This window comes from Chroicocephalus ridibundus, chromosome 3 (assembly GCF_963924245.1).
Source record: "Chroicocephalus ridibundus chromosome 3, bChrRid1.1, whole genome shotgun sequence".
NCBI lineage: Eukaryota > Metazoa > Chordata > Aves > Charadriiformes > Laridae > Chroicocephalus > Chroicocephalus ridibundus.
The window spans coordinates 28,423,609-28,449,273 of record NC_086286.1 but is presented as its reverse complement, the minus strand read 5'-3'; the positions used below and the strand labels follow the sequence as shown (position 1 = coordinate 28,449,273).

The window sequence follows — 25,665 nt, the reverse complement described above, 5'->3', positions numbered from 1 at the left end:
TGAGAACAGAAAGTCTTTGCAGTTTTTTTAGGGATTTTTTTTTTTTTTACCCCCTTTTCCAGAAGCTGTTGGTCCAAACCTGCTCTTTGCTTACAGTCTGCAGCGGAACAATAGCAGGAACAAGGTCTGCTCTTGTGTCTTGTTTTGTATAATGTTAACATTTGCATTGAAAAGATAAATGCTCAGGCAGGCACACGAGTCTACTTCTAGGAGAATAAATTTACAGATGAAATCGCCTCAGAAACCAAGGGAAGTCTTGCCACCGCCCTCCCTGGGACCCCTTCTCCGTCTCCTGTACCTGGTGCAAAGGGCCCATCTTCACATTGTCACAAGATAGGAGAGCTCAGTATGCCTTTTTTCTTCTTCTTTTTTCTTTTTCTTTTATGTAAATGAAAACACCGCTAAAATGGAACCGGGCCAAATTCTCTGCAGTGGAAGAAAGAGGTCAACTGTGTAGACTTCAGGGTATAGCTTTGCATCTGTAATGGTAAAAAATGTGGCTGAATGTTTTCCTGATCTCATTTTTTAAACGTGTTTATTTGATTTTATTTTGCCAGCAAATTTATGCAAGTATGATTTATATGTAATAATCCCCATATTTTTTTAATTACCTTGCCATAAAACCTGAACAACTCCCCCTACTTTGATCTCCAACACATTCTGGAGAATACTGCAGCAGGCATGCCTAAATCAGTTAAGCCATGCACAGAGCTGTTCCTGGAGGGAAGCTTTCCCACATCAGAAGATTGTGTAATAAAACTTAACACAGCTCATTAATTTTCTCTCTTAACCAATGCATCTGACAAGAAGTGACTTTGAAAACCTAAAGGAATGACACAACTCTTATGCTTTGCGTGAAACATCTGTTTCCAGCTCCTTTGCTATTAAATTGACATCTTTTTATTTGAAAAGTTCCTTTTATTTCCCAACTTCCTGCAATTGGTAATGTATATATCCCAAAGAGCTTAAATTCACAGCTTTTAAAACTTGATTAACTAAATGCTGGGTTATTCCTGTCCCAGAGGAAAAATGCCTCTCTCCGCACAGACAGATTAAGTGGTACAACTATGCTTTTTAATCAATTATTAAGAATTTGTTTATTCAAGCAATGTCAGACTTCATAAAGCATCAAAACAGACTTCAGCTCCCCAAATAATGTAAACACCAGTGTGATTGCATGTGAAAAATATTAGCATTCTTGGATCTGGAAAATCGATAGAATGTGAGCATGTCGTACTGGGTCTCTCGTCCATGAAGGCCACAGACAATATCATGTTTCCAACTATGAAACCCTACAAAGCTAGTCACAAAAGCAGAAGTCTTGCATGAGGAGTTAAGGTGATTTTCAGCAGAACGAAAACACCTTCATTGCCATGATTTTTCCATTAAACTGGCATCACTTACCTCCGTATTCACATTATATTGCTCCCTTCGATTTGCAGGTCCTGGTATATCAAGGAAGAGAAGACAAAAAAGCCCTGGGAAGCTTTTTTCAGACCATCTCGTGTTACGTGCAGATATCAAGCGTAGCTAAATTCTGGAAGCTGATTCAATTTCACTCTGAAGATCAAGATGAATGTATTTAATTGCATGTTGTGCTTGTATAGAAGTTAAGTATTGTTTTGGTAACTCTGGTAAACCAGCTACACCCTACCAACTAATACAATTTTAAGGCCTTTGAACTTGTTCATATATCCCTGCACCTTCAAAAAAACTGTAATCTTCAGTGTAGTTTAGCATTAAGGGAAACACCTCCAAGTGTGAGAGATTAGAATTCATGACTAAGGCCACAAAATGGATAAGGCTGCATTTAAACCAAAATAACACTTGTACAATTTTTCTTTTCCACGTATTCAGCAAGGAGCGTGGAGAATTTAAGAAATTAAAGATTCTCAGCAAGCGTTTATTAATATAGCTTAGCAAAACAGGTTGCTCCAATTTTGTTTGTTCAGAAGTTGGTCAAATGTAGTCTGCGAATTTTTTTCTCATGAAGGAAGGCTTAGCAGTGGGAAACTGTAAAAATCGGACTTTCAATCTTTAATTTTAGACAATTTGGGGAAAACCAGGTCCATTTTCCGTATTATGGCTTCCTCCTAGTATCTTGATTGCTATGAGAAGATGCATTTTTTTTCTAAATGATCCATAGATTGTCAGCAAAGACACAGTCCTGGAAGTAATTGAATCTTCAGACGTGATTTTAAATAAGATTAATTGGGCAGCACCCCAAAATCACACCTGCCTCAGTGGAACTATTTAAGTATATAAAGTCCATCCAGGAGCCTTTGCTGGATGGGGATCTAAACCAGAAAGGACTGGGGAATAGCTTAATTATCAAGAGGGAGCTTTCCCTCTTCTTCCTTTTTCCTAGGCTGTGTCATCGTCTTTGCACGGCATGCGAATCCAAACCCAAAGCTCAGCTGTTGTCTGTGAGCCTGGAGGTTGCTCACTCTCTTGGTGGACCAAGAGGTTTCTAGGGCAAGAATGTGAAGTTTTGCCAGTTCTGTTCTTAACCCCTGTCAGTGCCAAGTGTGGCCATTTTCTTATTGAATTGTACTTGAAGGAGTGGGTTAGCATGTCTTTTAAACTACCTTTAGACTATGGTATAAGTGGTGCCCACTGTCAAATAAAGCATGAAGTGTTGTACCAGACTGACAATGCTTTCATTTTACAGTCCCAGTTAAATAAAATGCTCAACAAAAAGACAAAAAGAAGGAAGGAGAGGAAAAATATGTCTCTTCTGCCATTGCCAAGCCATGCAATGAGTGGGGAAATAAGGCGGTGTAAATCCAAGACGAACACAGCTTGTGTAATTTATAGGATCAGGGGAACTGAGCAAACAGAGAGAGCCAGAGATTTTTGACACTCGTGGGGAGGAATGCACTCCTTAACCCATGCAGTTTGTTTATCTTGAGGAACAAGAAGATGGCTGAAAGGTACATTATAATATGAATCAACCCTAATATTTTGGTACCAGCTTGGTCCATCACTGGCACTTTTTAATGCATGGCTTAAACGGACATGAAGGAATAAACCTGCATCTGGCAGGGCGGGGACCACCTCCTCTTTCCCAGCCCTTTTTGCTGTGGCCCTGATATTCCTCTCACCAGACCTCAGCCTGTTTTCCTTTCCTTTTATTTTCGCATAACAAAAATAGCCAACCCTGCTAATCCTACACGTTTTGCACCAAAAATCTCAACAGGGTGGGATGTGGGGATGACTCACATGAGGACCTGTTGAAGAGCAGGTCTGGGCTGCCTTGCAGATGAATCCCAGGGCATCTGGGGGCTATCAGCATTACCAGCTGTAGCCACTTACTCTGTCCCACAGAGGAGCTTCAGGTTGCCCAGAAGTCTCCATGCTAGCCAAACACACGACAGAGACCTGGCTTTGGGAGTCCCATCTGAACTGCTTAAACTCTTCAAGCGTGTTACAAATCAGCCACCCTTGCCCCATGAAGTAAGTGATTAACATCGCTGTATTATCAGTGCAGAAATAAATAACTTACCAGTGTTCACACAGGAAGACTATGGCCAAACTGGTAATAAGATCCAGATTTGCTGCCTCCCACTCTGCTGCACCACAGAAATGTGACATATTTCCACAAGCTGTGCCCTGGAAGACGGGAAAGAGACAGGGAAAACTCATAAAAGAAAAAAATCACCGAGCAGCAAATGGCAAATACAAATATCTCTTCCGAGGCAGTGGTTTAGTGTTTGCGAGTATTAAGGAAAATAAAGGAACTGTCCAAACTTTCCAGGAACAATTTCCCTTTAGGGGGTCTGAGGAAAGAGATTCATAAGGCAAAGAATGAAAGCTTTCATCTGGGCTATTTTTCCTGCCATATAAAAAAGAGGATAGAAATTGCAATTCAGAGAACTAGTGGAGGGGAGAGGGAAGTACAGACAAGCAGAATCATGTTTAATAAAAAGGTTTATAGTCATTCCTAGCAGGATCCTATCCAGCTGGCACATCACATTCCTATCACAAGCTACACTCAGTGAATTAGAGGGTGTGTTACTGCTCCAGCAGTATCACCTGCAGACCTATTTAACCTCACTTGAGGGACAACATTCTTTTCCTAGTACATCTAAGCTACCAGAAAGCACTGTGCCATGATTAAACTTAGTTTCACATATCCAGCTGCTACCTAATATTCCAGTCGGAACTGAGCCCAGCCTGGTCATTCATAACAGAAGAAAGCAGAATTATCAAAATAAATTCTAGCTGACATCTGTGATGCCGAGCACAGTAAAGAAGGGAGAAGAACAGTGGTGAAACTGGCACCACACCAGCCTAAAAGCCAGCCTAAAATTTATGCACCACTTTGTTGTTTTTTTTTCCCCCACTAACATACCAAAAGTAACTCCCTGTAGTGTGTAGAACTGGGTGTGAGCCCTGTGCAGGGGGCTGAGAGAAAAGAAAGTGCTGCCTCAGTCTCTTTCACATCTCTCATCTTCACATTTCTCTCACCACCAACCATTTTCTTTCTCTCCTGTTTCATAATTTTTCTCCTCCACTAGAGCAAAATTTCAAAACATAAAATAACATTGTTCCTTTTAGTGTATTTTTAAACCGACATAGTAGAAAACTTTCAGCATTAGTCATAAAACCTTACTTATTGAGCCTTTAGCTTTCGTTTATATCTGAGATATAAAAAACCAACACAGTCAAAGATTCTGACACAAAGAAACTATAGATGATAAAACGTACAATTTACATGATTTATGAAAAAACACATTACTATACAATGTGATTATACAGAATGAGTTCAATTGGCAGTTCAGGAATTATGATACAAGGCAAGCATATGCAAATTATGAGTCACTCCTCAGTGGATGTCAGGAAGCATAATTAGTTCCAGCACAAAGTTGTCCAACAGGTCTGAGCTTACTGGAGAAATAACTATATTACAGGGCATCACGCATGACTTAGGCAAGTAACTGCATTTACAAATGAAGCGAGACCGGCTTTGAGATCCACACGAATGGAAAGGTTTGAAAAATTGCCAACAATATGTACAGATGATGCCAAGTTATTCTTGAATCTAGATATCTGCCAAATCAGTTGCATATACTGCGTATCAGCCCGGTGATACAGGAAGGCAGGCAGTAAAGCTGAGCCTAAGATGTGGGTGCCATTGGAATTTTGCAGCTGTGCTTGAGCTTTAATTGGAACCAGCGCTGCCCTGAGCCAGCCAGCCCTGGAAACAAAAAAGGAGATGATCTCCGAGGTCGTCTGTGCCATCCCCTTACAGTTGTGGGTCGTTTTCTTAAGTGGGCCTTTGAACCTTCTGGCGTTGACACTGTGCTTCCCAACATGTGGTGCTGCCTCTTTTGCAGGACCGCAGGCACCCCTCCGTAGCCCACGTGGGGGCTTCCACACCAACTTTGAAAGGCATGGTGGAGGTGTGAGGTCCCTTAGGCTCAGAATCTGAGGATGCACTGCACCAGAATATCAAATTCCTGGTAGGAAAAAAATCTAGCTGCATTCTACTGCGTCATACCTGCGTCCTACACATTTAAGCAAATGCAAAGTTAACTTCTCTTGGTATCATAGAACTGTTACAACTGTGAGTTCCTATCTAGGCTCACATTACAACTACAGCATGACCAACAACTATTAATAAACAGCTTAAGCTGCTCCAAACAAACAGCTCTTGATTCTTTTATAGGACTAAATTATATAAATTAACAGGAAGATGCAAGAAGCAATGCTCATTAAATGTTTTTAATGTGTTTGCTTTGCACTAAAGCACAACAGCTTGTAAAACTGTTTTTACAATTTTTGTGGTAACACAAGTCAGGAAGCATTTTAGTGCAGTTAATTCTCTTAGGTTGCTTAGAAAAGCACCATCATTTGAACTATTTCAGTGACCCTTTCTGTTGAGGGAAGTAGTAGTAGATCTGTGTCCTTGTTGAATATGAACAGAGTAAAGAAAAAGAATGCTTCATATTGATATAGCTATTAAAATATCCACCATCAGCTAAATTTTGTTTTCCATATGGTGCTTTCATTTGCACCTATGAAAAGTGAATACACAAAAAACGCTACCATCTTGATTAGGTGTTTTTTCACAGCCACAAAGGGGAGAAGTGTAGGACTCTGCTAGGCAATAAGGAGCTAAGCTAACTCTATATACATTAGAGGTATCCTTTCTCCTTGGAAGCGTTGTCACACTTAAGTTCTCTTCCACACTGTCTCTGAAATCTTTGGCAAATCACATAATCATCTCCGCACTTCGTTTCCCAGTTTATAAACTAGAGATAATATTTTCCAGCTTTGAATGTCACAAACCGATATTTTCTGGAAGTCTATCATTTGTTTCAGCTTTCAAATCTCTACTCAATGAAACAAATTCTACAGCTTATTAGAGGCATTTGTATAATTACCCCCTTCTGGCAAGAAGTCTCTGCATTTGCTTACAAGCACAGGCCATTCCCACCAGCATAACAGCTAAACTGGGTTTAGTTTAGATGGGGCATCTCTTATTTTTTTTGGTATATAATAGAAGATTCACCTTAGTAGCAACAAACTCTTTCCCCATGAAGAACAAATGTGAAGTTTCTACAGAATACACATTTTAAAAAAATGTACAATAGTAGGAGCTAGTATGAATGCTAAAAAAAAAAAAATAATCTTTCAAACATAATCAGAGCTGACACCAACAAGCCAATGCCTTATGTCTACTAGGTTCTGTCAGAGCTACTAGGATGACAGACACGGCTGTTGTGGGACTTCCTATACCATTTTTGGGAGCAGAAACCCTGGTTCATCCAAGAAGGGGTTGAACTGCCGGCTGAATATGAGCCAGCCATGTGCCCAGGTAGCCAAGGCGGCCAACAGCATCCTGGCCTGTATCAGGAACAGTGTGGTGAGTAGCACTAGGGAAGCGATCGTCCCCCTGTACTCAGCACTGGTGAGGCCCCACCTCAAATACCGTGTCCAGTTTTGGTGCCCTCACCACAAAAAAGACATTGAGGTGCTGGAGCAGGTCCAGAGAAGGGCAACGAAGGTGGTGAGGGGTCTGGAAAACAAGTCTTATGAGTGACTGAGGGAGCTGGGATTATTTAGCCTGGAGAAAAGGAGGCTGAGGGGAGACCTTATCACTCTCTACAACTACCTTAAAGGAGGCTGTAGCGAGGTGGGGGTCGATCTCTTCTCCCAAGTAACAGGCAATAGGACAAGAGGAAACAGCCTCAAGTTGCACCAGGGGAGGTTTAGACTGGATATTGGGAAAAAATTTTACACTGAAAGGGTTATTAAGCATTGGAACAGGCCGCCCAGGGAAGTGGCACCATCACTGGAGGTATTTAAAAGACAGGTAGTTGTGGTGCTTAGACATATAGTTTAGTGATGGTTTTTGTCAGAGTTAGGTTGATGGTTGGACTAGATGATCTGAAAGGTCTCCCAACCTAGGCAATTCTATGATTCTTTCAATTGTATTTTGCCAAGCAGGCCCTGCAGTTCTGACCTTTGCACCCAGACTTTCCACGTGGGGACACAGGAAAATCCCACCCCACACAAGAGCTTTCCATAGCTGTGTCCTGAAGTGTCCCACACATAGACTCCCTTTTGTCATCCTTATGTCCTCTCTCATTTTACTGTCACTAGGCAGCAAATTTCTGTTCTTGGTTTTCAGGGTTGCCAAAGCTTTCCTCCCCAGTTTACTTCTCTCTATTTTAGGGTCTGCAATGAAACATGAGATGTTTTGTACCCAGGATGACGTTAACAATTGCAGACATTGCTTTGCTTCATCATTTTAACAGAAAACAGTGACAGCAGTAAATATGGTGTGACAGCTGTAATGATGAGAATTACCGTCCTGAAAGAGAGCTCTGTAAGGTTTATAAAGCTCGCAGTTTTTTGAAAGGAAAATTTTGTACTCTGGGGCATCTTAGGATCACAGGCTAAATTATAATGGGTACTAAAAGACCACAGGACAAGGTCTGCTGCACCTCTGAACTTAAGCTCTCTTGCAGACTTTTACTTAAAAGGGATATTAGAAACTGGGAACAGTTCAGAAAACGGTTAGAGGGATGGGTCTGTGGCTGGAAAACCTGTCTTTTCCTGAATGACTGTAGAGATTCGAACTTATCCAAGGTAATTTGAATGCTTGACTTGATCACAGTTTATACTCTCATCCATGCCAAAAATATTTCTCATCTTATAAATCATCAAGTCTACTTTAAAATTGTAGACAGGGATATGAAAGTCCAATGGTTAGAGCAGACAAAAATCAGGCTAAAAATAATGTGCATTTTTACTAGGGAGGTAAATTAGCACTAAAATAGTCTACTTGAGGACATAATATATTCCCTGTCACTTGAAGACTTAATAGCAAAACCAAATGTCTTTCTAAAAAAATAAGCTTTGGTTGAATTCAGGTCTATAAGCCTGATGTGAGAATGGCTGGCTGAAATGTCTAAGAGGTCATCATTAGGATCTGTCCTCTCTCTTGAAATGCAGGAATCTACACAAGAGCTGCAGTCCTATGGGGATGCTCTGCAAGCATCCAAAAGGAATGACTTGACCTCATTCACCACAGAATTATAACAACTACCACAAACATGGACAACACAGTTCTGATCTATTAGTGACCAGCAGCCCACTGAGTGACATACACCAGTGGTGCAGGTCACACCCAGCATAAGGTTTCTACCAAAGCCTCCTGCTGAGAGCAGAGGCTCTGTGCACGACATTTGGGAGCGTGGTGCTGCACAAAAGCAGGGTGACTCCATATTTCCCACTGGATTACCAAGGTCAGATCACCCATTCCACACCAGCATCTACTCATCGGGCCCAGGTATTGTCAGACCTGCACCACAGAAGCCTAGCAGGGCTGTGTTGATGACAGCTACTCACTGTGGTCTGTGGAGCAAAACCGGCTCGTTTGGAAGTGGCTGCCCTTGCCCAGAGAAGCACAACAGTCCAACAGACGCAGCATTAGACCAGCAGTGCTTTGACAGGCAGCACCTCTCAAAAACACAATCGTTGGCCCATTAACACGGATCCATGCCTCAAGAAAGTCCTGTCAACCACACGTCCTACTGTTAAAGCTTATTTTGAGAATAAAAATGGAAACACTGACGCCGGGTGGACCCGCTGCAACAAAACAATGCAAAATTTTACTACAAATTGTTATTTGTCAGAAACCAGTAGAGAAGTCCCATGCTACACGAGATGAAAAAAAAAAAATGGTACCTCCCAATAATTTCTAACTGCAGACTCCTGTCCTTGCAGGTCCATAATCCTGTCAGTAACTTCATACCTTGTTCAGTTTGATTAGAGGGCTAAAACGTGGACATGTGGCGGATCTTGTCTGAAAAAGCAGACTTTGCTTATCAACATTTTCTGCTTCTAGCTTTACACCTCTTAAGACTAATCAACAAAAGAAGGTAGGAACCCAGGGCAAGAGCCCAGGTTAGGGTCCAGCGAGAGCCAGGATTGTTCAATTCCTCTTAAAAAAAAATAATGCCCAGAATATCTCCCACTGACCACCCATGAATCACAGCATTCTAAAACCTGTTTCTGAAAATACCTGTTTAGTAAGAAACCCAAAGGCCAGGCTTTTGTTTCATGACATATGCTTTGCTCGTTTATTTTGACAAGTACAGTTTACTTCTCAGGCATACTACTTCCTAAGGAAATGCACATGGTACATTTTGTAAAACATAAATAATTATCTGAGAAGTCACTACTGCACTCTGCTCTAAAGCCTGTAAGAAATTGAAAAGACTGGTATATTTGGGGGCAAATAATATGGTATCCCACAAAATTCCCAAATAGCTCATGTGCAGGTATTTAATTTGATTTTGGTCCAAATAAAGTTGACAGACACACTGCTATGTCAAGATTATGACTGCTTGCTGAATGATTGTTCCAGTGGGTGACTCTAGCCCAGAAAGGTGTACTTTTTCTCTCCACCTCAGCCAAATGAGTTGGCTGAACTTTTCTGGTCGCTTTGTAGTGACGTTCTAGAGGTCCTTTGTTATGGCTTTTATAACTAGTCATTTTAACACTGGAATGACATTTAAATATGTATCCATCTATACTGTATATAAATCGAATAAATAATATATAATTTGCTTCAAAAACGTTGCCATCTTGAAGATAATAGAATGCGATTAGAATTTATCCCCTTTTGGCTCTTTTCCCATTGAAGACTTACAGTTTCACCTGGTAACTCTAACCTGAAAGAGCTTTAAAATATTGTAGTTTTGCCAAGTAGGAGAGGACTAAAATGACAGTATTGAGTAAATCAGCCAAAAGATTAATAATTCATATGCATAGTTCAATCTTTGGAGATTTTTAGGACTATCCAAGACAGGCAACATCCAGGTCATTGTTGATTTTAGACCACGATTTGAATCTATGAAAATATATTAAATATATTAAATATTTCAGCTGTACAAATCTCTAGAGGAATTAAAATAGAAAAGTTCTGAAACTACACTATTAAAAATTTAACTAGACAATAAATCTAAGGATGTGGGGGACTGTCTAAGAACTTTTATTGCTCTGTTCTTGCTTTTAACTTAAGGATGATTACAAATATACATATTTCATTAAATTTTTGTTTAGATCTGAAACCAAAACAACACTGGAGTTCTCGATCTGTAGCTGACTTCATTTTTCTCCAAGACACATCTTAGGAAAAAAGCCTCCTCATTATGGAAGCTTCATATTTTACAAGCAAGTCTGAGTGTTTTTAAAACTATATTTACAATTTCCTAGGCATATACACTGTCCTAATGGGAAAATAAACTCTTGATATTATAGTGAGTCACAGTCTGCTACTTGTTTTATATCTCATTTTAGACTTCCCAGAACTAGATAGAAAAGTCACAAGAAAAATGCAACTTTCATTAAACAAACTGCAAAATAGTCATCCCTGAGAACCCACTGGGGTACGTTTGTAATCAAATAACTTAACTCTCCACATTACTAATGCATATTTCTGGCTTTCTTACTTTTCTCAAAAGGAAGCTGCTCACTACTAAAATATAGTTTTTAATTTGTGGAGGGTAAAAATTTAGTACTTAATAAGCATACTTACCAAAGACTTTTAAAAAATTAATAGAAACCAAATAAATCTTGGCTATTAAAAAAAAATATCTGACACACAGGTTGAGTTATACCAGCCAGCACAAGTACACAGTAAGATTCCAGATGTGCTATTTTCCTGTACACTGACAGCTATCAAACCCACCCCTGCAATAAAAAAGTCCTGAAATGGGTTTTTAATCAGGTCTAGATTTCCATTAGCCCATGAGGACTGATGTCTGTGTGTTGTGGTTTTTATTCTTTACAGCACATGCCATTGCTCTTAATATGTGGGGAACACATATTAAGTCAAAACCTTTTTTCAGTAACCTCCTGAAATGGATTTTTTTCATATCTAAATTGAAGCCAAATAAACGTTATTAACAGCTGTATTTTTACAAAGTACTTGAAGGAGGGGTTAAACTCAGAATTGTTCAATTAACATTTTCCAGGCACCAACGTAAGACCAGCATGTTCGAAGGATGGACAATGTAAAAAAAAAAAAAAAGTCTCTAAAGTATGAAAAAATGTCAAGGGAATTCAAATAACATGACAAGTTTCAATACAAATAAAATAAAACCCAATCTTTCCCTTTGAAAAACATTCGGAGGGTGGCTTTGGATTAATTCACATCTTCCTGGAAACTGTTAGATAGCTATCAATTTCTTCTTATATATTTATTGTAAACATTGGTACAAGATGTTCTGATTGTTTCCAGGAAAATCCTATTAGTTACAGTTGTATAGAATCAATTTCACATAAAAGTCATACAGCACAGCTACAGAGAAAAAGAAATCTGTAGGCATCTAGTGTAATGAACAAACCACTGTGGTTTATATCCATTGCAAAACTTTAGCAGAACAATTGGCACCAGTAAAAATATTGCAAATTAAAGATATTAGAAGAAGCTGTTTAGGAAAAAACATTTAACCACAGTTAAAAGGCTAACAGAAAAATTTAAATGATTACTATTGTTTGTGTTCTAAAAGGATGTAATTGACCTCAATCACATAAATAAAATAATCACGCAGACCAATATTTGGACTCATTAAAAAGCTGACATATTCCTTTGCTTTGACTAGATGTCGACAATTTGACATTTTATACCTTTGCAGTGCAAAGATCGTTTGCAATTACTGCCAAAATAAAAGCCCACTGTATGAAAAAAATGGTCAGTAATGTGAAGTTTATAAACCAGTCTGCCTTCTGCTTCCCCAGTCTAAACGTAAATTACTAATCCTCCAAAAAGCAAAACCAAAATGTATAAAAAACCCCTGACTTTCAATGTAAAGGCACTGTATGAATCACTAGCAAAGTTTAAATTGCCCCTCAGCAATTTCAATATAGGCTTTGTTTTTGATGTGACTATGGAGAGACGTGTCTGTTCAGCAATGTTAAAGAGCAGGGGTTTTGTTTTGCCGCGTTAAATGAGTCATTCTACTTTTGTTTTTAATTTGCCTTTACGGATGATGCTGGACTAAAGTAACACCATAGTTTCATCTCCCTTTTCTCATCTATGGCAGTGATTTATTTTCACTGCAAGGACCAGTAATCACAGCTAGCAGACCCATGTACGAAACCAAATTCAAAGTTAAAATAGGGAAATCCTGGTCCTGTTGACTTCATTAAGTTTTCCGAGCCTGCCTTTTTTCCTCCTGCCAAAGGCAGCGAATATGCTACGATACTGCATGCGGTGCCCTACTTTGCCCATCAGCTTGCCTGTCCCCACAGCTGGAGAAATGCTGCTGTGAGCAGGTAAATTCAGAGTACGGGACTGGAAGGGCAGAGCATGAGTGGCTCATCCTCCTCCTTTGCCTGGCTGCTGTATGCCTGGCACTGCCCTGTGCTATGAAATTTAAGCAGAATTCCAGTTGAAATTAATGAGGTGGCCTGCTTAAAAACCAAAGCAGGCAAACCCTTCCTTTGTGGAATTATCCTTGTACTGCCACAGTGCAACAACAATTTACCCTGGTTGAAAAGCCACCTGAGGAGGACCTTCTTGCTCCTCTTTCTACTTCCAGGCCTGCTCATGGCAAAAGCCCAAGTACTAGCGGCATCAGAGCCACGATTCTCATACACCATCTCAGCTCTGAGAGAAGAAGCTTTAAGACAAACGAAAGACCCAACAGCAACAGCTCAGCTCCATGGCCAGCAGCTGCCATGCCGGAGGGCAGATGCCTCTGCCACCACTGACCTGAGCGACCAAAAGCCATCAGTGCCTGTCCAGTGTCAGTACCCAGGTCGCCACTGCCCAGTACTTTTCGCTGGGGTAAAAAAAATAAATCACAGAACCAGCTACACTGACCTTGCCTTTGTATGGGGGAGGGTTTGCACCCTGAGTGTAATGCCTGGAGCCCCACTATGGCCCTGGATGCTACCAGGAGCACCCGCCAAGCTTGGTGTAGACAGGAATCGGTCTCTTATCTCCCTCATGGTCCCACTTGCCACAATGCAGTCAAACTTCACATCAGAGCATGCAGCAGCACTCATATTCATAACATGAGATGGGATTCCTTCAAGTTTTCATCCACAGCAATGTTATTGCTTTAGTTTTAGTCAGATCCACAACTGGGTGTTTCTATTAAGTGATGGAATACCATAGAAATACTTATGACATCCATGCTAATACCAAATGAGTTCATGATGAGTTTATTAGAGAAAAGAATATCAAAAGGATTATTAATGGTGCTACCACAGAGCTTTGGAAATGGTTGACAGCACAAGCTCAGAAACTGAGGAAGTGGATTTGGAGTATGCAGAGCAGAATATGAGGTTTCGCTTTAGGTAAATAGCCTGTACAAAGGCTAAATCAAATAGCCACTTCATTAATCTTTTTGTGATTTTTTTTTTTTTAAATTTTTAATGGTTTTCTAAGGTTTTTCTAATAAAAGTCATATAAGCTAACTTTGAAATACTGGCATTATAACCCATCAGTTAATCTGTGTGTAGTTCTTACAGAGACCGAGACAACTCCTTTGAATTTTTTCTAACATTCCTAGCTATTTCTTTTTGTTTCCTTTGCTTGCAAAAGTAAACTGATTATTGTCTTACTTGATCCTGGAGTTTAAATGAGCCAGAAATAATGAAATAAGAAGAATCAACGCAAGACTAAAATTTATAACATCATCTGAAGGAATATTTTGCTTTAGACAATACTTTTTTTTAAACAAATGAAAACACAGAGAAATGTGAAAACATCAAACCATTGAAACACAGGCAAGCTGAAGTTCTCCTGGGCATTTTGTACTGCTTGGCAAATATATTTTAGCAGTGAAGATGACTTTCAACAAGCCTGAACTGCATATGGATACTCCTTAAGGCAACATACCACATTGCAAAAAAAAAAAATATTTTTTTTTTTTCTTGCTAAAGATAAAGCTCCTCTCTCATGTCCACCAGAAGATGAGTGACAAGAACTTGATATAGTAGGTGCAAATTTCATTGTGGAGCTGCACAACCAGCCTGTTCACAACAACCTCTGATGGAGTGCACATGGACCACTGCAGAAGCCTGCATCCTTCACAGACCTGCATTTCCAATGCGCTCATCTGGTAGCAAGGCCATGGTTTTAGACTGTGCCATCTGTGGTGGAAATGGCAGAGAGCTGCCTATGTAGAGTGCTCACGAGAGCTGCCTATGTAGAGTGCTCACAAAAGCTGCACTCTTAATGTTAGGGCTTCATTAGATATAGTGGCAGAGGTGTACGGATGTGACCTAGCATAAACTACCAACCCTCCCATGGCCACCAAGAGGAGGCTGGAGAGCCTTACATTCACGTGTTTTTCACAAAAGAGCATTAAAAGGGACTCTAGCCCAAGCTTTGCTGCACAGTTGCTGTACAAGCTGTCTGTGGAGAGGAGATGCATCCCCAGACGCGATGCCTCAGCCCATGTGGTATCTGAATCACTGCCCCAAGCGTGCTCTCATGCTCGCTCTCTCTGTTCACTGACAACGTGGGAAGGGGAGGATGAGCATAAGCTCTCACCTAGTTATCATAGGTAAGTGCCCAAAATAACTGTTGCCCCAAATATATTAAAAGCCAAGGACTTAATGAAAAAACAGACTTGCTCCTGAGAGCGTAACATACCACAGCAGCCTCATACTTCAGAGCCCACTGAACTGGATGCTAACTGAGCAAATACAACACATTAAAAAGCCTTTGCCACAAGCAAAAACAGGCACAGAGGCATCATTGAGTTCAGTAACAGCAAGCATTTTTTGGAAGATCAAGAATAAAAGCATATACACTAAAACCTGAAAAAAAAAAAAGAAAAAGAGACCTGTATGGCATTTAGTCCCCAAGAGTCAGCCACACTGACGTTAACTTTAGAGTAGGACAGAGTAAAATCTGTTTGGGCTTCCAACTCCTCAGGCATGTCACGATAAAACTTTCTCTATCCGCTTTTCTTGCCTTCAGACAGTTTTCTTTTGGTCAATGTAGTAATGGGATGACGAGGCCCTGCCCCTTCAGACTACAGAGTACCTCTCATCAGGTTCGTGGCTCTTCCATAAGGTCAGTTCCTTTTCTTCCACACTTACATTTTGAAGCTAAACAAACTAATGTGGTGCCAGGCAAAAACAAACAAACAAACAAAACACCCAACCAATCCCCAAACACCAAATATCCCCTCAAAACCAACCAAATTGTACAACAGCTCGTGCTTTACCACACTGACACACAGCAGTATAGACTGAGGCCATCAGCTTTTCTGTCCAGCAAAGACAGACTATGAAGCTGCCAGAGCAGAGCTGGTACTTGGAAAGCATTTGCATTTGTAGAATACACCACCTGAAATAAATCAAGGAGTGCTGACTCAGCCATCCATCATGATGGATGTATCTTTCTGAAAATCTTCTCTAGTACTTTGGTATCAAATTTAGTTTCTGACACTCGCCTGATTTTTATGCTTCGTTTACAGAAAAGTAGCTTTACTGTTAGTGCGCTCTGGCGCTCTGCCTGGGAGAGGAAGGGATGTGTGTGTGCACCTGCTTTTATGTTTTGCAGAGAGCTTTGAGATGGAGCTGATTGTGAAGGCACCGTACAAATTGACACACTGTGGTTAAGTCAGGGCAAAAGGAAAACAGGCTGCCTAGATACTGAACTTTCAATTTAAACCACAAAGGTAGACGGCGAGCACTAATTCAAGAACAGGTGGCTTTTTGCTCATAATATTTTATGGCTTTCATTGCTTTACAGTGGAATGAGCTAACCCACAGCTCCCCTCTTGACCTACCCAACATCCTCAAGTTTAGTGAAAAACAGGTGTTTGGTATCTTGGCTTTCCCTGAGCACTCCCACAATCCAGGGACTCTTTAGCAGTCTAGAAAACTCTTACTTTCACTTTAGAATGGAAGGCAAATAATGGAGCATGTATAAAGTAACAGGTATGCACTCAGCAACTAAAAAGTTTACCCACAAAAGTAATACTCGTCTTCTATGTCCTGCCCAGGTAAAAATGCAATAAAAGGACATCAGTTCAGAAAAGTCTCATGGAAACTTCTTTAAAATTGGACAATTGTGATGAGCCTGGGGCTATCGGCAATCACGTAATCAGTAATAAGTGCTGAGTTTCAAGCTCTCCTAGTACCAGGCCTGACCTAAAACCTTAAATCCAAACTTGAAAACTCTGATGCCAATTTGGACAGAAAATGCAAGTCCTTGCATTTTGTCTCCTTCAGATGTTGCCTTCTATTGATATAATTATAATTTATACTGTCTCTTCTAGGAACTTCCCGAGTCTTGCTGCAAGACAAAACCAAATTATAAGAAAAGCCCAATTATAATGAAAGGAGTAGTTCCGCTAATGCTAAAGCTGTTAAGAAAAAAAGAAAAAAAAAAAAGGGAAAAAAAGCGCAGTAATTTGATACAAAATCCTAACAAGCAAGTCATATCACACAGCAAGAGTCATACACGCTGACACTCTTCTCTCAGTTGCCAGAGTTTCCATTTTCATGCATGGTGAAAATGTGTCCAGAGAGTACTCACTTTATAGGATTAACTGTTAAATCAATATGGGATAAAATATTTTCTGAAAAATACTTTTTATTTGGTACCTTTGGAATAGTCAATTGTTCATTATTTAAATGAATGAATGAATAAAACCTAAGATAGATTAATAGACCGCTAGGTAGAAAACTTGTGAAAACTATACCCTATATAAGGCAATTCTGACAGTTATGATGCATATTCCATATGGATGAAGTTATACCTATTCAAAGTAGTACTTAATAGGAACTAAATAGGAGTCATTAATCTGAAGTGCCTATGGCTTCCACATACGATAAACATGGTTGCAGAAAGAGACGCCTACTATTACATGAAACTTGTATTTTGTTTAAAGCATTTTATTGAACTTAATGCATCCAGTTTAAAAACAACGTGTGACCTGAGAAAAGGGAAAAACATCTGCCTTCTTGTGTTACACCAGCCCATGGGGGTCTGTAATTTACTTTTTATTTTCCCCCAACCTCAAACATTCAAGAATAATGGAAGGGCAAGCCAAGTAATATTAAAAAATCTCAAACAAAATAAAAGCTGAAAAATGTATATACATAAAACAGATCTGTGAAGCTGAAGTGAAATATTTCAGATTAACTGGCTAGTTGATTAATGAAGCCAGAAGGAAAAAGTCCAGATCAAGTTTAACATTATGCGCGTGTGAACATGCAGGCACGCGTGTGTGTATATTTCATGGAGTTCAAGTAACTGATATTTATACATTCTGATTTCTCGTGCCCCCGTCAGTAGCCTACATCTTGCTTTTAGCATTAATTTATAATTGATTTATTTTTCTCACAATAAGTGAGTTTATGTTTCAGTATTTGATTTTGGGGGGCAGGAGTCCTGTTTTTCAAACTGGTTTTCCAAGGCATTTAATTGACAGTTACGTGTCATGCAAGCAAATGCCTAGGGGGAAAAAAACACTGGATTAATTGAAATTCAGTCTGAAAACATTAAAGATCATCAGAATACCTATGATAAGAATCTCCAACTAAAGATCAAATGCGAGGAATGTAAACATAAGGTTGTTTGTTTCGGAAGTAACCTACTTTGTAAAATCAAGCCATATAATGAAAATGGACTCTTCAATCACCACAACAAAGACAAGCGTGTGCATGTGTATGTCTGCATTTAGGCACTGGTACACATGGGACCACAAGTTAGGGCACAATGTGAATGTCTATTTTTGACAGTGCGCATGCATGTGTGCAACTGTCATCAAAAGCATGGTGAGAAATACGTGAGTGGCCCAATTTGTGGGACCCAGAGAAGGAAAACATGCAGGGAAATTGATGTCTCAGAGTGAGACTCAGGAGAGCTCATGGAAGGAGGGGAGTGGGTATCTCAAAGCCTCCCATGCACACCAACAGGTTTCCCAGGGAACCTGCAATGGTGAATAAAGATTCAAAACTTTTTTATGTTTTTTTCATATTTTATGCCAAAAGGCCTTTGGTTCAGGCAATGTACAAGTACTTGAGACAAGACACAGGGGACAGGAAAGAAGTCTGGAAGAACAAAAGAGGGAGAGTACAGGAAAACAGGTCATTTTTAAAATTCACTAGTAAAAAGTAGGTGCTAGAAAGTCTCATCTTCATCTTCACCTTACAATTAAATATTCATTTTAGGGTCCCTGAAACAAAAAACACAAAAAAGATAAAGGAAGTGGACACACTTTATAGATGAACTCCTGGGGAACCTTCTGAATATAAACCACAGGGCAGAATAGAGACGTCTGTGTGAGATGTCAGCAACTGTATAAACAAGGACTCATGGAAGCTATGTGTGGCTCAGCAGGGTATATCCGACTTTTATGATACGTATTCCACACAAATGAGCTATGGGAAGTCAGTTGAACAGTGACGGTTAAGAAGACTTTGAAATGACCATGCCAAAAAATATGAAGAAGTAAACAGAAATGTGACAAAACCTGTCATTCCAAAAAAGAGCAGAGAATAAGGATTGCTATCTTGTTTTATCAGATTTAAACTTAAAGTTTTTCTAAATGTTTCTAAAGCATAAAATAAACCCATTCTTCTACTTAGACAAGCTTTATGAGGCAGAGGAGTAGAATGTTAACAGCTTCATTTTCTGGTACAAATCTAATAAAAATGCCTAGCTTTAAAATATGTCCATCTTAAAGTCACAAATCAAGCAGTATAGTATATTTCCTACAAATATTTGCAATTATCATGAAGTAGTACAGGAGCCTTAAGAATGCAAAACAAAAAGAGCTCCTGAAGTAAAGACTATCGATGTTACCTCATACTTCACTGCTACACACACAATGGTACAATATGCATCGTAACTTCTTGCACGTGTCCAAACTCAAAAGGCTTGATGCGCGTAAGAGAATAAATAAGGTCCAAAAACTGATGTCTAAGAAATCAAACCACTAGGTTAAAAGGCTTCACAGTGCTTTCAAACCAGCCTACCTGGAGATATTTTTTGTTGTTAAGGATACGTTCAAAAAAAGCTTTTCTGGAGCTGCTGTAGCCAAATCAAGCACTGCCTACGCACTATTCTTTTTTTTAATGACCTCCTGATCGTTATACAATCTTGACTAATTTCTGCAATTAGAGAGGCTCATTTTCAGAGACCGAGATGCTAATGTTCTTGAATTAGTTTTTATAGTTCGGGGCTTTTAATTTGAGATTTAAAAACCATCATAGCTCACAAAATCAAATAAACTGCAGCTAATGAAATTCACAGAAGTGGAGTGCTCACAGAACATTTCTCACTGGCTTTCCTGGATGATTTATTGACAGCTGGTTGTAAAAACAATTTTATTAAAGGTCATAATGTTTGGTTAGAAAAAAAAAAGGTTTAATTTATGGTGTAATTAGCCTTCCTGCAATAGGCATGATGCCAGACCCATCACTTACGAACTTTGGCTTTGAAATAAGCACTTGGTGTTTTTAATTATATCTTTGAGAACATGTTCAAAGGCAAGACCCCAGTGATGTGGTGTTACTTTCTCTCTATAGCCACTTTATGGCCGTCATAATGGCCGCAGTAATAGATTTACTTGTACTGATTGATATGTAGCAATCGCCCGGCAGTACCCGAGGAGCACGGTCAGGATATGTACACAGCGGCAGGAGCCATGATCCCTGGGGGAAGCCATTTGGGATCTGCTCTGTATCCAAGCCTGCTCCAAGGGGCTGGGATCGTTTGAGATGTGCAAGAATGACCAGGCTTTCTAAGTAGTTATAGGGTTTTTTTTTTAAATGTCCTTGAAATGTTATCTCTGCCCTGCCTGTTCTGTGGCAGAAAGCCAGACAGGAGCACTGGGTCCCCTAACAGCTGGGGGACACGGTGGCTCCTCTGGAAAGCAAGGCCTAGCATGAAGATACAGCACACATGCTTTCTTATCTTCCTCCATTTTATTCTTCATTTCCCAGCTTTACCTTGCTGTTATTTCCTTATGATCCATAAAATGAAATTTTTGGCAAAAAAAGAACTCCTATGGGATTAAGGGAGAGAGTTTGCTGTAGGCCTCCAGGAACCCTGCAGCCTTTCCAAGGTGGGGTTAAGGCTGTTCAGCCAAAACAGGGCCGTGGATACTGGCTGAGTGCTTACACACAAGGCGTCGCTCAGCAATTATCAGCCCAGCTGTGAATTTTTATTTCCACTCCTTTTCACCTTGTTATGCCATTATTTTCACAGAGGTTTCTAAGATCACGCGTTGTTGCGATAGACAGCAGAACACATTCAAAGACAGAACCTGTGAGAGATTGACAAATCCCTCTTAATTTAGGGACAGTTCCTGATTTGAACTTCAGGCAGAGATTTAACTTCTGTTTGTAGAGCTAAAGTCAGGAGAGTCAGCACTGCCTTTTCTCTCACTGAAATCTGGAAGAGGCAGTACAAATTTCCCTACAGAGGGAAGATCCTGGGAGAAAAGTGCCTGTGAGGGTAATTCCTGTGACAGCCATTAGGAGAGCGTTAAGAAAAGGCCCAGATCCTCAAATGCCAAGTTAATCTTTCCATCCTCCAAGTTGTTCCACACACAGCACACCCTTCACAGCATACCTTGTCACGAAATGTTTTCATGAAACGTGAGACATGACAATCTGCCTAACACTGAAAAAAAATTAGAAATCTAACACTTAAAAAAATCTGAGAGTGATACTTGTTTTTTACCAAGAAGTCCTGCACCAAGTATCGCTGGACATCAGCCATTCTGCCCACCTTTGTCACCCATAGCCCTTTTAAAAAAAATCGGTCAACACATCCAGCCATATCTTCATCAATTTTAAGTGAGGCAAAACAGAAAAGAAGCTTGAAAAGAAAAGAGTTTTGCTGCAGAAACCCTCCCAGGAGGGACTTCAATTATTTCCCAGTGGGAGTCTCAAACTGGGCAAGAAAGGAGCCATGTTAAGCCAGAAAAATCAGAAATGTTAAGATAAACCCAGCATTAATTCCACTTCTTGACTAAAACACTGTTGAAAAGAAAAAAGGCTCACAGCTGTGGGGCACCTGAAATCTAACACAGAGCTGTCTGATCCAATTAACGTTTTTCTCATTTGTGACTACATTTGAATTCTCTACACAAAACATCTCAGAAAGCTTTATCCGTCAAATCAACATAAACATTGAAGTATTGCCTAAAATTAGTTAGCAGTGAATACGCACCCATGGAGTTTCAAGGGAGAATTGCATTGTGTGTGAACATCCTGTCCCAGGGCTAGAGGCATTTGGCAGTACATATCAGCAGCATTCAAGATTTTGTTTTCAAGAAGCCAAAATCATGCTGCCATGTCCTGCCAAACCTGATTTTGGAAGTTTTGGTGGCACTGCCTATCACTTCCTTGAAGCAAATGCCTCAAGGAGGAATTATTTTGGGCATTAATGAGCAAGATGACTCTCCCCTAAGCTCTGCGGTTACCATTAAGCACGTAAAGTGTGTCTAGACACTGCTGAAGCCAAAGCAAAAGGTAAACACATCCCTTTCTCTCTTTGAAAAGGTTTCCTTGTGTTTTTCCCAACTCACTCAAGAACCATCATTCTCTTTCTGTTGCTCTATTTTCTAAGACACGTCATCACTTACAAGACATGAACAGGGCCAGGAAATGTGAAATTGTTCAAGAAAAGTAGTTTCTCCCAGCGCCATAGAAAACGTGAGGCTCAGGTTGGGGAAAAGCAGTGGAACAGACAGTTGAGTAACTGCTCGTTAAAACTCTACTCTGCCTTTCTTATAAAGTCAGTGATCACCAATTAATTCTTTTTATTTTGCTTTTACTAAAATAATGTAATACGGGTTTACAGAATCTCATGAGAACATGAGACAGCCCTTGTAATTTAATCTCAGAAAGACACATACTTCATCAAAAGAGCAGTTGGTTTCAATGATCTACTAAGAGTCCCAAAGGGTTCTTTTTCTAATTTCTGAATACAATTATTAAATATTATTTGGCAGCATGGTGCTTTTTCTGGCTCGGTTTCTTCAAAACAAATGCTTTATAATTAATTTTGTTTCAGTCCAGCTGAATGATCTAGAGTCAATTCCAATATAATTAAATCCTTTCTTTGGAATCCTTCTTGCCTCAAGTCTCCCCCTCTTCCTCCTCAGTCTTCAACTTTCTCCACCACCACCCTCCACACAGGGGTGAGGGCTCCAATAGTTCTACTGATGTAAGAGAGATTCCTCAACCTCTCACAGGTTGAAGCCCACAGTGAGCTTAAATCTTTCCTCTACAAACATACATTGCATCAGTTTTTCAAAGCTAATAGACATGTGATACGTAGCCTGGAAGATTTATTACAAAATTAAATTGAATGAAATAAACATACACAGTATACTAAATGTAATTAGGAATCAGCTAATCAAGAAAATGCTATTAAGATATTTCCCAAGGAGCCAAGGGATAACCAGAGGTAATAAATTGCATAGACTGCTCCCTAAATCAAATAACACCTCATGTCTGAGATTTCCAAATAAATAACCATCAGTTCTAGTAAATGCTATGAAAATTAAATGTCTATGCTACATAGTCTAACTGCCATTCATAGTACTGCATGCAGCAATCTCAGTAATTTTCCTCTAGAGTTCGGTGCATAGACATCTGCAAGACTGGTACCTGAGGGGCCCATGCCAGACGTGAAGTTCAGTCCTTCACTGTGTGTTAATTACTCAGTGCTAAAGCTGCGTGCTGAGCACGAGTTGGCATTTGGTTTTGCATAACATATTAACATTACATGTTTGTATAATGTATTAACGTTAATACCACCAGACTGCACATTTCAGATAAGGCAATTAGAACAGGTAACATAAAACACTCATTATAGCCCAAAATACAATGCTGAAAGAGGTAACAATGAAGCCAAAATTTGTGGATTTTGCTTTATCAAAATATGCTGCAAATAAGTTTCATTTCTATACAAAGAATACTGTTTTCTATTACATATTCATGCTGATTCTGTCACCTTCCCTGTATCTACAGAGCTGGAGAAAACAAGCCTGAAAGTGCACTCACTACATGAAAACAGGATAGCTATTTTTAACTGCAAACTCTAACACACTAATAAATGTTATACTTGTTCCCAGCTTTAAAGAGTAACTTACAGTGACAAAATTTATTGCTAATTCCACAAACAGTTTATTATGCAGGACCTTAAGAAATCTTGGGGTCTAAAAGATGTGTACTAAGAAATTATTTAATCTGGCAAATACTGAAGAATCAAGCGCTTATTTTTCCAGAATTTGTTAAACTCAAAACTTTATGCCTTGCAGTAATTCTGTAGGCGATTACAAAAACAAATGGGCTTTAGGGCAAAGTGTTAAAATTTGGCTAGCTAAAATTAGGCATACTCAGATTTCCAAGTAGGTTGACAAATTTTCAGATTCAGTGAGCACTTCCAGCTCCCAGCACAGAGACGAAGTACTTTTGACTTCAGTGCCCAACCTGTTCACCCTCTGCATTGACATGTAGCCCTATTTGCTGACCTACTTGCCCAACCGGGCCTTTCCAACTCAGCTATCCTTCCCTTGTTTGACGCAGAGGAAATATGCCCTGTTTGTTCCTCCTCTCCTTCATTTTGAAGCTCATTGCCCAAGCAGAGACAGGGTTTTCTAGCTTGGCTGTTCCTGGCTAACTCCTTTTTTCCATTTGTGCAAGTGCCTGAACTGCATCCAAGCTATTCTGCAGATGCCTGCCTGCCTGCCTCCCTCCCTCCCTGCCTGCTTGCTTCCCTACTAACAGCTTCTAAGTATAATTGCCCTTCCGTCAAAGGCCATCTGCACACGAGCCACTGTTTGCCATCACCAAATGCTCGCCAGCACATCTGGAGGCTGTCCTTGCCTACATGAGGCTGAGAGCCTGCATGGGACAGATGAAGGGACGCTCCGAGTCTAACTGTAAGGAATCTAAATACAACTTCAAAGTCAGCACCAAGGCTCAAGGTATGGTGACAACAGACGGCTGAGCCCAAATTTAGATTTGACTTATAAGCATCAGTTAATTCCCACAGCACAGGTAAGTTTTATGATGAAGGACTGTCATTCAGGACATAGACTTTAGTTCACATGAACAGGCAAGAAGTTTTCAAAGAGCAGCTATTTTCAGATCCAGATCTGGGGTGGATTTGTACGTGACCCCAAAGTACAACATCCTGTTTCCCCAAAGCCAAGCACGGAGCCACACCACTGCCACAGGCTAACACATGTCTTTTAGCTTGGCACCAGTTTTAAACAGTCAACATTTCTAAACTCAGTGTAATCCCATTTCCTGAAGAACTTTTGCAACTGAAAAGGGAAATTTGTTAGAATTCAGATCCCAGTTTGCGACTGATTGAGAAAATAACTAACAGGTGCCCCATCTCCGAGCTCCACTCTCTGCAAGTCTGTTTCTCTTATAAAAAATAGGTGTATCTAAAATCCCTCAATGGCGGTATTCTACCACTGATTTAAGAAAAGGAAAGAAACAATTGTTAAAACAATATTTCAAACTATGAACCGCAGACAGCTGTCTCCCACACTTACCAGGTTGAGTAACAATATTGTTCCCTTTTAAAATAATCCTTCATTTCAGTGAACCCCACAGTGAGCCAATTAGCATATAAATCAGGTTTCCACAAAACGGAGAACAAATCTACAGTGGCCATTGGAAAGGCAATGCTGAACATAAGTAAGAAAATATCCACGAGGCACACTCTTCCCCAGATACATTTGTGTAACTCTTATTAGCGCTAAAGACGACAAACCCTATTTTCTTGAACTATTTGATCTCATAAGCAGCCTGGAACATGAGCACTTGTACAGGTGGCCTTCAAAGGCAATGTCCATGGGTGCTTATGAATCAGTAGTTGCGTCCTTCCTTGTGACTAAGCATGGAAGCGTCAGTCAAATCTATTCTTTACGCTATGAAGCTGAAGCGTTATAAAAATCAATGACATAATCAAACACTTTGAGGAAACCTTTCTTCCTTTACAAAATAGGGATGAATAATGTCAAAATATTTTATATCTTGATTTCATCACCATTTGAAATGAAACATTTCACTACAGTTGAACATATTTCAATACTATTGCTAATTATTTTTTTTCCTAAATGAAATTCTGAGACTGACACTTCATTACAGCTCAGCACAAAGTAAATTTAGAGATTTCAGCTACCACTCCAC

General features: G+C 39.8%; 1 long non-coding RNA gene across 1 annotated transcript in view; it reads right to left on the bottom strand.

Moving 5' to 3' along the window:
* Positions 1–309: 309 nt before the first annotated feature.
* Positions 310–25,665, bottom strand: part of LOC134512804 (uncharacterized) — a 127,773-nt gene continuing 102,417 nt past the window's right edge. Inside the window, exons 12-14 of the long non-coding RNA XR_010070246.1 lie at positions 3,506–3,612; positions 1,405–1,560; positions 310–479 (exon numbers count right to left, since the gene is read on the bottom strand). This is a non-coding gene — a long non-coding RNA (uncharacterized LOC134512804). The remainder of the gene's footprint in view (positions 480–1,404; positions 1,561–3,505; positions 3,613–25,665) is intronic.